The 11681-nt window shown below is 42.1% G+C and overlaps 1 long non-coding RNA gene across 1 annotated transcript; it reads left to right on the forward strand.

Annotated features, from left to right (window-relative positions):
• Positions 1 to 3314: 3314 nt before the first annotated feature.
• LOC137450482 (uncharacterized) lies at positions 3315 to 11002 on the forward strand. Its single transcript, XR_010989590.1, has 5 exons — positions 3315 to 3357; positions 3716 to 3803; positions 5576 to 5711; positions 8323 to 8471; positions 10563 to 11002. It is a non-coding gene; the product is annotated as an uncharacterized lncRNA (long non-coding RNA).
• Positions 11003 to 11681: the final 679 nt, after the last annotated feature.

The following is an 11681-nucleotide window of genomic DNA, read 5'->3' on the forward strand; positions in this document are numbered from 1 at the left end:
GCTTTGAATAATAGCTGCTGTGTGTAAAAGGGAGGGGTTATTGCTTACCTGACCTTCGTTATTGGATAGTTTTGTCTTTAAGAGTGCTAAAGGAAATGGAATTCAACTTTGAAGGCTAGGATGTGAAGTGCTAAGTACAAACCTTAATTCTCCACACATACTTCAAGAGGGCCATTAGTAGTAATTTGCATGCAGAGCACTTCCATAGCTTCAGAGGGCTTAGTGTAAAACTGCAGTGCTGTGCTTAAAGTGCTTCAAGTTTATGCAGACCATCAGCAGTAAGTATGGGCTGTCTACAGAATTTTTAAATGACCTTCAAGGAATCATTAAAAGGATAACTTCAGGCTTTTAAAAGCGTGCTTTCCGCCACCCCTCCAGGGAGGTCACAAACTCTGTGCTTTGAAAAATACGCCAAAACCCCCAACCAACCAAAAACAGTCAAAAGTGGTATTAACCTAGATTGTTTGGCTTGTTATTTTTGTTAGAGACTTTTGCAAACAGCTTTTCTTTACATCTTTGCATGGAGAAAATACAAATTCTTTTGGACAAGTCTGCTTTGGCTTAAATTGATGTCTGAACATTTTAATTTTATGAGCAATTCTGGTTAAGAACTAGATGTTATATCATACTTTGCGACAGTAAGTCACAACCATTTGATAAAATAAGAATCTTTTAATGAAAGTTGAAGCAGTGAGGGGAAGAAGCAGGTTGCAGAAAGTGGCTGGGTCAGGCTGGGCAAGCACCGCCAGAGAGGAGTCCTCATTAATGTCTGCACTCAGGTCACACTGGTAAGAGTTATGTATTTATCTTCCTCTTTGCTTGGATTTAAAGCTGGGGCTAACTCCTGTATTTTAGTATTTCTTGCATGCTTAATCCCCTATTTTAATGGAGCTGCTGATGTTAGATATGAGACTAATGGCAGAAGTTCCTCTTACAATCTTTTTAAACACCGGCAATGTTACTGTTTGTTGGTTACAATAGCTCAGGTAATAACGGGGATTTCCCTGTCCATTTCTCGCCTTTTCTCTACCGTTGCCAAGTCGCCCATTACTGTCTCTTATATTTAAATGTCGTTATTAGGTATCCAATCTTTCAGCATATCTGCAGACGGATACGTAATTACACTCTGGTCTCACAGATATGTTCTTCTCAGTCACATCTTCCCTTTGTTTTCTCCTTCCCGCAGCTATTACCATGTGTAATAAAGCTGTTTTCTTCTCCACTATACTTCTTTAAAGCTGATTTTTCCCCTCCATTTTTGTTAAGAGGAATTTGAGTTGATGCTAGTTGGATGGATGGAACAGGTTTCAACGTAAATATGATGTGCCATGAGTAGCTAAGACTTTCTTGTATTATCTGTTTAATACCTGAGAGTAATCATCTGGCCACAGGCTAAAACTATCTAAGGATGGCTGAAAAGCACTGTAAGAAAGTTCTTGATTAATTAAGAAGCACTTGGATTAGTTTTGTTTCTAATCAGCTGAAAAAAAAAGGCTAAGAGGTTTCTCTGAAGGCAACAGCTAAATGACTACTGTTGCTTGCCTGACTGTTACACTGAGCTGCTCTTTGTCAGCTCAGCTCTCAGTTCAGCACTGCTCATATCTGAAGTCTGTGGTCCTCATTTTTCCCACTAAAAATAAGTACCTTTGCTGCATCCACCGGATGTGGTGCTAACAGCATGGCTAGAAAACTGAAAATGAGAGTTCTGTGAAATCCACAAAATCCATCGGGAGAGGGGGCAGGACAGAGGAGAAAGTGGAGAGGTCAGAGGCTGTGATTAAGTGAGTCATCTTTTGCCTTTACAGCCATGACTAACAAGTTAACAATTGGTGGGGATTACACGAAGTAGCCTCCTGAAGGTGTCCCTGGTGACTTGTGACTTTTTGCATGAGAGAACACATTTCAGATGGTTTTGTGATGGTTGTTCTCCCAGCTGTCTGTTTCTATCCTGTGCTCTCAGCAGAGCCATACAGGAAAAATGAGTCTTCCTTGAACATTTGAGTTTGACCATTGCTTTCTGTTTCAGATCTTGTTTTATGCCAGCCACAAATGCATCTGTTGTTGATGGTGAAGGTTGCCAGGAGTGGATTCAAGGGCCAGGTCATTATGACAGGACTGTAAAACATCAGAAAAAGCTGAAGTGCCTCTACTTGGCCTTGCACCAGCCCTTTTCACCGCAATTGCTAGTGAGTAGCAGGCATTCTTCTTCCCAGCAGACCATCTGCATAGTCTCAGACAGTTGAAGATGCACCATTGCCAACAATTTCAGAGGTAATAAGGATAATGTTGAAACACTTCCTGGTTTTGGAAAGTGGGAGATTTTCATCTGTAGGAAGAAGAGGGATGTACCTTGTCTACACCATCATGACTCTTTGCATCTCCTGTCTACTTTAGCTTGGGCCAACTACTCTCCATCTGGCCTTGAACACATCCTGCATTGCAATAGCAAAACTTTTGGTTTTTTCCTTCTCCAATCCTAAGTGGTGTAGTAATGGAGTCATGGGAATAGGCGGCTTCGAGTTTGCAGATGCCTCAAACTATCCATTTCTCAACTCCCAGTGACTGAACATTCATGATGTAAGCTAGGCAGAGATCACCAAGATTCCTTTATTTTCCAGCTTGAGTTTTTTTCCTTTAGGTATTTAATGTACAACACTTTGCCATGCATCATCACAGGCCCAGCAGAATGTGATCTGCTACTGTCATAGAATCATAGGGCTTGAAATGGACCTCTGGAGATCATCAGGTCCAACCCTCCTGCCAAAGCAGGATTGCCTAGGGCAGGCCACACAGGAATGAGTCCAGGTGAGTCTTCAAAATTGCTAGGGAAGGAGATTCTCTGGGCAGTCTGCTCCAGTGCTCCGGCACCCTTACAGTGAAGAAGTTTGTCCTCATGTTGAAGTGGAACTTCCTGTGTTGTAGTATCAATTGCCCCTAGTCCCATTACAGGACACCACTGAAAACAGACTGGCCCCTTCTTCTTGACACCCATCCTTCAGATAATGTTCATAAACATTAATAAGATCTCCTCTCAGCCTTCTCTATTCCAGACTAAACAGCCCCACGTCTCTCAGCCCTTCCTCATCAGACATGTTCCAGGCTGTTGTCATTGTAGCCTTCTGTTGGACACTCTCTAGTACATTTGGCAGCTGGGTCATACAGTGGGAGAGATCAGGGGTGGGCAGGACTCAGGAAATGGTGGAAATCAGCTCTTTCTCCCCAGTCCCATGGGTTGATATAACTAAGATATCTCATACCCTGTCTATCTTCGCAGATGCAAAGGTGTGTTGGATACACCTACACTTACCAGGCAGTAATTGTGCCAGGTGTCCTGGTAACACATCTGACATCTGAAAGGTATTGTCATATATAGGCCAGAGGGGACATGGTTTAGCACCAGACTTTATAGAGTTAGATAATGGTTGGACTTGATGTTCTTAAAGGCCTTTTCCGAGTGAAACAATTCTGTGATTTGATGTGCAGAGAGCAAAGGCTTTTCCTAGTTTGGTTTTCCTTCCTCAGGAGAACGGTAACAAGATGCTCTTCAAATCTGAGTGCTTGCACTCAACATCTCAAGCAGAACCATTCTTTAATCCCTCTATCTGATTGTGTGTGGGGGGAAAAGGTGAAAAGATAAACTAGCAAATTCAAAAGCTGTTTAGATACCCAGAGCTTGAAGCTCCTGTTTGTCTCATGTAGTCTGCCTTTTACCCAGTGGGACTGCACACATGCCAGCTACCTTTGAGCTTGAAGCTTTTAAAGAACTTACCAACCCTCCAGAGATGTTTGAATGAATTCTGAAGGTAATTTTGAATATTTTTGTTATTTTTTTCTCTTTTCTTTTCTCATCATTTGGAAGGACATGCAGACTACTCTTCTCTCCTCCAGACAAAATCCTCTCTCATGGTATAATAGGAGCTGTCCTTCCCACTGGGAGTTAGTTCTCTGAGTTAATCCTTTTTTCTTTTCTTTCTGCTTAATTATGTTAAGCCTCAAAACAAATAAGGCTTGCTCTGACCTCAGAGTTGGAGGTCACAGCACTGAAGTGTTAAAAGAAAATCTTTTCTAGAGCCTGGGCATTCAGAACTGCAGTAAAGCACCAGGAAAGCATGTCTAGTGCAGCAGCAAGGGAGGACACAAAGTAAGGTGATTTCTTACTGTGTCACAAAAGAGTAAGCATTTTGCTCTACTGCCACATCTCTTTTTTAACATCCCAGCCCTTCCATTATCCCCCGTGTTTCTTAGTATAGACAAGAAAGGGCTGTTGAAAGAGCTGTTGGCCATACAGAGCAGACTGCAGGCAGGGCATATGGCATGCCAATGGCTCTATTGTCAGTAGGCCCCACACCACAGAGGAATGAAACACTGCTGACTTTTAACTGAATAGTAGTCTTGGCTAATGAGGAGGAATCCAGGGTAATTTATTCTCTCTTCCTGGGGAGGAGCTGGGGGGTTGCAGGGGGAAGGAACACACCACAAAACCAAAGCACTACTACACATACTTTTTTAACCACTTGCAGAATAAGAAAGAAAAATGAGTTGCATGGTATTGATTCTATAACTTCAAGCAGAATAATTCTCTAGAGCAGTAATGGCAGAATTAATTTAAACTCTGGTTCTTTTTTCCTTAGAGTAAGAAAGATTAGGTGTCACTGAATTAGCATTTAAAGTAACCCTTGCAGTCAATGGAGCTGGATTAGCTGCATATTGCAATCTTCAGTTCACTTTTTCATTGTAATACACCCATTGCAAGGTTTCCCCCAGTTCAATAGATGTTGTAATACAAACAAGACCCTCTTCAGGTTGAATACACCTAAATTCTGCTCCAAGACACATGGTTAGCTAGCATAAAGCTGTAACAGCTAAATCCATGTTTGAACATAAGGAACAGAGGTTTAAAATCCATTGGGATAACTGGACATGGATCATATAAAGTTATTTTGACACACATCAGTTGTGATGCTTTAGTTTTTCAAAGCACTGTATTTAATGTTGTGATTTGTGTCTGGGAGACAACACAAGTGTCCAGTGAAATGTGCTTAAATGCACATATATGCTTTCCTAAATGCAAATGAGAACACAAATGAGAACAACAGAGGAGGAAGAATGACTACTGAACACTGAATGAGGATCTTTTGTTGTTGTTAAAGAAGGTTAGATAGTCTTTTATTTAGAATAGTTCTGTCTTTTCTAAAAGATAAGGATGCAACTGCTCTTTCCCTTCACTAGGTCGAGCTATTACCTCAGAATGAGAAACTCTCACCCTGCTGGTATTAGCAGGCTTAGAGGTGCAGGACAAATACAGCAAAGGTCTGCACTGAAATAACTAGACTGGCAAATGTAACACTTTACAGAGTAGAAGACATTCCACTACCACACACACTAAGCCAATTATTTTATGCAACAGAAAAGAACGTGATAGTGAAGGTGATTTCCCCCCATTTTCTCACAGACACACCAAAATCAAGCTCACTTCATGTATCTGTTGGTGTCTTACTGATTCTGTTAAGTAGTATTGAACCCTTCAGATGATTGCCTTGGTCCTTCATTATAGCTGCTTTGCTTTTTTTCCTAGGAATTAGTTCTGAATTTTGCACAGAAGTTAACTTCACAGAATGATAGAGGTTAGAAGGGACATCTGAAGATCATTGAATCCAACTCTTCTGCCAAGCTAGGATCACCTAGGGCAGGCCACATAGGAATGCATCCAGGTGGGTTTCAAATGTCTCCAGAAAAGGAGATTCCACAACCTCTCTGGCCAGCCTATTCCAGAGCTCTGTCATCTTCACAGTGAAAGAGTTTTTCCTCATGTTTACAGGGAAGCTTCTTTCCTCCAGCTGCACCTATTGCCCCTTGTCCTATCATTGTACATCACTGAGTAGAGCAGAGCCTGGCTCTGTCCTCCCAACACTCACCTTTCACATCTTTGTAAACATGAATGAGGTCACCTCTCAGTCTCCTCCAAGCTAAAGAGCCCCAGCTTCTTCAGCAGGGAGACAGATGTTCTACTGCTTTCAGCATCTTTCTGGCTCTGCACTGGACTCTTTCTAACAGTTCCCTGAGGTCACTCTTGAGCTGTGGGGTCCAGAACTGGACAAAAGGGGGCAGAGTAAAGGGGGAGGAGAACCTCTCTCCACGTACGAACTACACCCCTTCTAATGATATACCCCGGGATGCCATCGGCCTTCTTGGCCACCAGGCCACCTTGCTGGTTCATGGTCATCTTCCTGTCTACCAGGACCCCCAGGTCTCTTTCCCCAGAGCTGCTCTCCAAGAGGTCAGCCCCAAACCTATAGTGGTCCATGGGGTTGTTCTTTCCTAGATGCAAGACTCTACACTTACCTGTCTACTGCTGCCTTCCAAACAGTACAATGTAATGTCTCTCCTCCTTATTCTTCCTTGTCTATAAACTCATCACAACAGGCTTTGTAAAAATAGGTTTAGCTCTTTACATACAGAGAGAAGAAAGAATTCTGATTACAAGAAGTGAAGAGAACCAAAAAGAGAAAAAACCCCAAACACCTAAAGAAAACCACTTCTAAAGGAACTCAACATGCAATATCAATTCAACAGGATTAAAGGAATTACACAATGATTGTAAAGTAGAAGAGTTAGTTCTGCAGTCTAATTCCTACTGAACAAATACCTCATCTCTTATCACAGATGCCAGATGATAATGTGGTTATTTCTACTAATTTAACAGGAGAATTTTCAATCTTAATGCCAGTATTTATTAAATTGTTAGTTTTGCTTTTATCAAAGAAAAGAAATTAGACAAATAAAATCTTCTATCAGCTCTCACAGAGATACAATTAGATGAGATTGATATTTTATAGCAGTGTTGAGTTTGAATCCCATTGTAGGTGACAAGGCTCCCATGAACTTCTTTGGCTACAAATAGGCCCTTCACCATGAGGTGAAGAGACACTGGAACAGGTTGCTCAGGGAGGTGGTGGAATCCCCATCCCTGGAAGTTTACAAGGTCAGACTGGATGTGGCTCTGGGCAACCTGATCTAGTTGGAATGTTCCAATGCCCCCTGTGGCAGGAGGTTTGAATTAGATGATCCTTGAGGTCCCTTCCAACCCTGACAATTCTGTGATTCTATGACTCTAAGATAGACAAACAAGATATCTGCAAGTGTTGGCCATGCCCAAGCTGTTCTGAAATACCTCTTTTATTACATATTTTATCATTAGAAAATGTATGGGTGTATTATTATTGAAGGATTTGACACAGAAAATATTTGTCCTTGCCCTGGCTAACTTTTAAGGTGCGTCCATATGTAAAATGCACAGAAATACACTCATCTATTCAGAAATATATCTGTAACAAGAAAAAGAGAGATGTGTTTATCTAAAGTGCTTAAGTAGGCTTTGCAAGGCTAGTTCTATAAATAAATCGGGGCCAGAAAGTACATTTGAGGACAGAAGGGTGACTAATGATCAGCACACACATCGGTGTGATTTATGTCCATGCCAAGAAGCATTCCTTGAGAAAATCTCTGGGCAAGGTTTACAAAGCAACACCTGCCAAGAGCTATTTCTAATAAGCAGTATGGACAACACTGAGGTTTTGGTCCCTCTGCAGTGAAAGGCTGCCCCAAGGGAATCCCAGAGGAGTTCCTAATCCGCCGATGCTCCTGCATGCTTCCCCACCACATGCTGCAGCACTGAAAATCAGTGTGGCTTTCTCAGTTTTGTGGTAATGAGGATCTAATTCTGGTGGGCTGCAACACGGCCCACAGTCCTCAGCTTACTTTGAACTGAAAAGCTGTGAAAAAATTATTCCAAGCAGTGGTTCCTGGTGCTGTTTCATCCATAGAAATATGGATGTAGTCCAGAGCATGCTGAAGTGCAGGTCTGTAAGCAAATACAAGATGAGAGGAAATAGCCTCAAGTTGCCCCAGGGGAAGTTTAGATTGGATATTAGAAGAAACTTTCTGACTCAAAGGGTTCTCAAACACTGGACCAGGCTGCCTAGGGACATGGTTGAATCCCCATCCCTGGGGGTGTTTCAGTGAGACAGGGATGTGGTGCTGAGGGACATGGTTTAGCACCAGACTTGGTCAAGTTAGAGAATGGCTGGACATAATGATCTTAAAGGTCTTTTCCTATGGCTGTGAAAAGTGCTTTTCTTGCAGAATTCCCAGATCAATAGCTTATTACACTTTGTCTGATGTTTCCAATCAAAATACAAAGACATTTAGTATTCTCTTACTTTGATTAAAAAACCCAAACAAAACAACCACCTTTTCTTCAAACTTTTTGAAATGTTCTTTAATTTATTCATATTTTGATTATTTCCATGTTCTGCCACTCAGGTTTTTTGGCATACACTGAATCATCATCTGTGAGCTCCCAATGGCTTGTTTTAAGTCAATTATTTGTTGTTATCAGCTCTGGTGAAGACAAATAACATTGTAGAGCTTGTACATTGTTTTAACTACAAACAGCACTGCTAACTACAAAGGTAAGTAATGTGAGTTTTTACATGGCAACTGTGCAAGAAATACAGCCAGTAAAGTTCTATATCGTAACAGGATGTTAGACTTTCAGCCAGCTGGTGCTCTTAATGGGAAGAAGGAAGGTGAGGTAGAACACTTGAACAAGGAAAATCCTCTTACTTCCTGGCTGCCTACAGATGGATGGGAAAGGGTTTGCTCAACAATGAGCTTCCCAGCTGCTGGGAGTGACCCAAGTGCTGATGCAGAGAAGGGAGATGTAAGAGGCAAGCTGCTGTTGGTGACAGTACAAGAAGGATGTGGACCTGTTGGAGCAGGTCCAGAGTAGAGCAGAAACATGATGCAAGGGCTGTGAGGACAGGCTGAGACAGTTGGGGTTGTTCAGCCTGGAGAAAAGGAGGCTTCAGGGAGAGCTTTGTGTGGCCTTTCAGTTTTTAAAGGGGTCAATCAGAAAGCTGGGGACAGACTTTAGCAGAGCCTCTTGTGAGAGGACAAGGGGTGATGGTTTGAAACTATAAGAGGGAGATTTAGTCTGGAGAGAAGGGAGAAATGTTTTACCATGATGGTTCTGGCCCAGATTGCCCAGAGAGGTGGTGGATTCCCCATCACTAGAACCATTCCAGGTCAGGGTGTTTGGGGCTCTGAGCAACCTGGTCTAGTTGCAGATGTCCCTGCAGGGGAGTTGGACTCAATGACCTTTAGAACAGAATAAACCATGTTGGAAGAGACCTTCAAGATCATTGCGTCCAACCCATCAGGTTGCCTGCTTAGTAGTCCCTTCCAACCCAAACGAGTCTGTGATTCTGTGATCTATTATCAGAGAATCACAGAATTGCCTAGATTGCAAAAGCCCTTTAAGATCATTGAGTCCAATCTTGAAGCTAACACTGACAAGCCCTGGACTAAACCACATTGCTAAACCATACCCCTATAATATAGATTCTATTATTATACATCTCATGCAGTAATCAAACACATGACAGTAAATAAGTGAAACTAGTTCTGCAATTCCATAAATGGTTACGACTTTTTCAGGACACCACAGCACCAAATTAATGTGGCCTGTCCCAAAGTCAAGGGGGCACAGGTGTGCTAAATTGAAATTCCACTCTCCTTCCTAAAGGCTTTTTTTCTGCTCCAGGAATTAGAGTAGGCATGGATCATAGTCCTACTTGATCAGGTCCAACTGTGCCTGCAGCTACAGTTTGTGAGTTCACAAGCTGGCACAGAATGGGAAGTAGGTTCTTCAGAGAGGAATGGCCTCACTAGATCTGAATGGCCAAGTTAGGGGAATTTTTGGTCAATAACATTAAGCAAATAAGGCATTGCATTTAATCTGGATGTCTGTTTGATCAAATAGGAGTAAACAGAACACAAAAGTAGCTTTCAGTCAGGACATATGGAAATGACTCATTAATCTATATTTCTGATGATCCATAAAAGCAATGGCATAAAGTAAATCAGCATAAGATAATTTATAATTTAATGTTAAGAAAATGAAAGAGTTCTCCACACAAGTGTGTGGACTGTGATCTGGTAAAGCTGGTTCCTTGTCAGCCATTAGCATGTAGATAGCTGCTTACAGAAGGAAATCACAGTTTCACTGCAGATATTTATTAGATAGCTAATTAAGCATTTAAGTGTCATGCATGCCAATGGTTTGCCAAATTGCACAGCTCACAACAGCTGCAGCATTTTGCCTCCCACCTTAACTTTCTGACAGCTTTCTTATTTAGATTCCTGTATTCTTAGACTCCTGCTCATGGAAGCAAAGAGTTGAGAGCAGTAGCTGATCTGTGGGTGGGCTTTTATGGTAGGGATGTACTCTGGAGCATTCTGCAGAGGGCACAGGGGTGAAGATGCCCTACAAAGTAGTTCATGAAGACCTACCTAATGATTAGGAATGGCATCAAGGGCTTGCTTTGCTCTGCACTCTCTGGAAGCGTGCAAGAAACAGTATTTCTGTTGAATGTGGCTAGCCCTCCAAAGTAGGGAAAGATCTCATTCCTTTATATATGGTGCCATGAAGACCCAGGTGATTTATTCCCTTTTAAATTAAATTACTACAAATTTAATTTCTTCTCCTTTTTTTTCCACAGCCACACATGCCAGAAGGTAAGTGATACTAATCTCACTGCCACATTTGCTGTGACATCAGTGTGTCTCCCATCAGTGCTGGGCTTACCCAGTAGAAGAGGAGAGTCTGCTGAAGGAGCAGCACATTTATATAGAAAGGGACTGTGGCCAAGCAGATCTGCATGCACCAGGCCTGCTCCACCTTTCCCAACTGGAACAAGAGAATAATTTTTCCCTCTGCACAGCCACCCAGAAGCTGTTCGTTATGCAAAGCAGTGTTGCACAGCAGGTGTTGAAGTGTTTGCTACCACTGCACACACAAGGCATGTTCAAGGGCTCTGAACTACCAGAGAGTGCTCATCTACCCTTAAGTGAAAAATAAACAACCCTGCTTGTATGCCTGCTGTGTAAATGTCCATGGTATGTAAATATCCAAGGTATGTAAATGTCTCCATATAAAATGAAGCAGACATTATGATGTGGCCAAACCAGTCACATTTGTTCAAGCAACTTTGTGCACTCCAATATTAATAGACAAGCTGTGGCTGCTCTCTGTTCAGTGACAGTTTTGGGCTTCCCAGGTCAAGAGAGATAGGGATGTACTGGAGTCCAGTGGAGAGCTATGAGGATGATTGCAGGACTGGAACATCTCTCCTATGAATAAAGACCCGAGGCTGTTTAATAGGAGAAGGCTGAAAGGGGATCTTATTAATGTCTATAAATTACTGAGGGGTGGGTGTCAAGATGAAGGTGCCAGCCTCTTTTCAGTGGTGCCCCTAACTCTAATCCTGAAGTAAAACAGAGATTTATGGTGTTTAGATTAATTTTGAATAGCTTAGAGGCTCGATGTGCTGTTTCTAAATTGCTATGGACTGAGTTGAGGAAGAGTTGGGCTTCAGAAGTGCAAATTGGTTGACTCAGTTCAATTGAAAATTAATCTAAAAACCGTAAATCTAGCTTTTACCTCAGGGTTTGGGTCAAGGTCAGTGTCAGAATGAGAGTAGGAGTGAGGATCAGGGTCAATGTCAGGGTTAGGAACAATAGCTCCAAAGTGGAACACAAGGAAGTTCCACCTCAACATGAAGTAAAACTTCTTTATCAAAAGGACAATGGAGCACTGAACAGGCCGCTCAGAGAGGTTG

Source organism: Melanerpes formicivorus, unplaced genomic scaffold (genome assembly GCF_026170545.1).
Source record: "Melanerpes formicivorus ecotype bairdi unplaced genomic scaffold, bMelFor1.0.p_v2 SCAF_35, whole genome shotgun sequence".
Taxonomy (NCBI): Eukaryota; Metazoa; Chordata; class Aves; order Piciformes; family Picidae; genus Melanerpes; species Melanerpes formicivorus.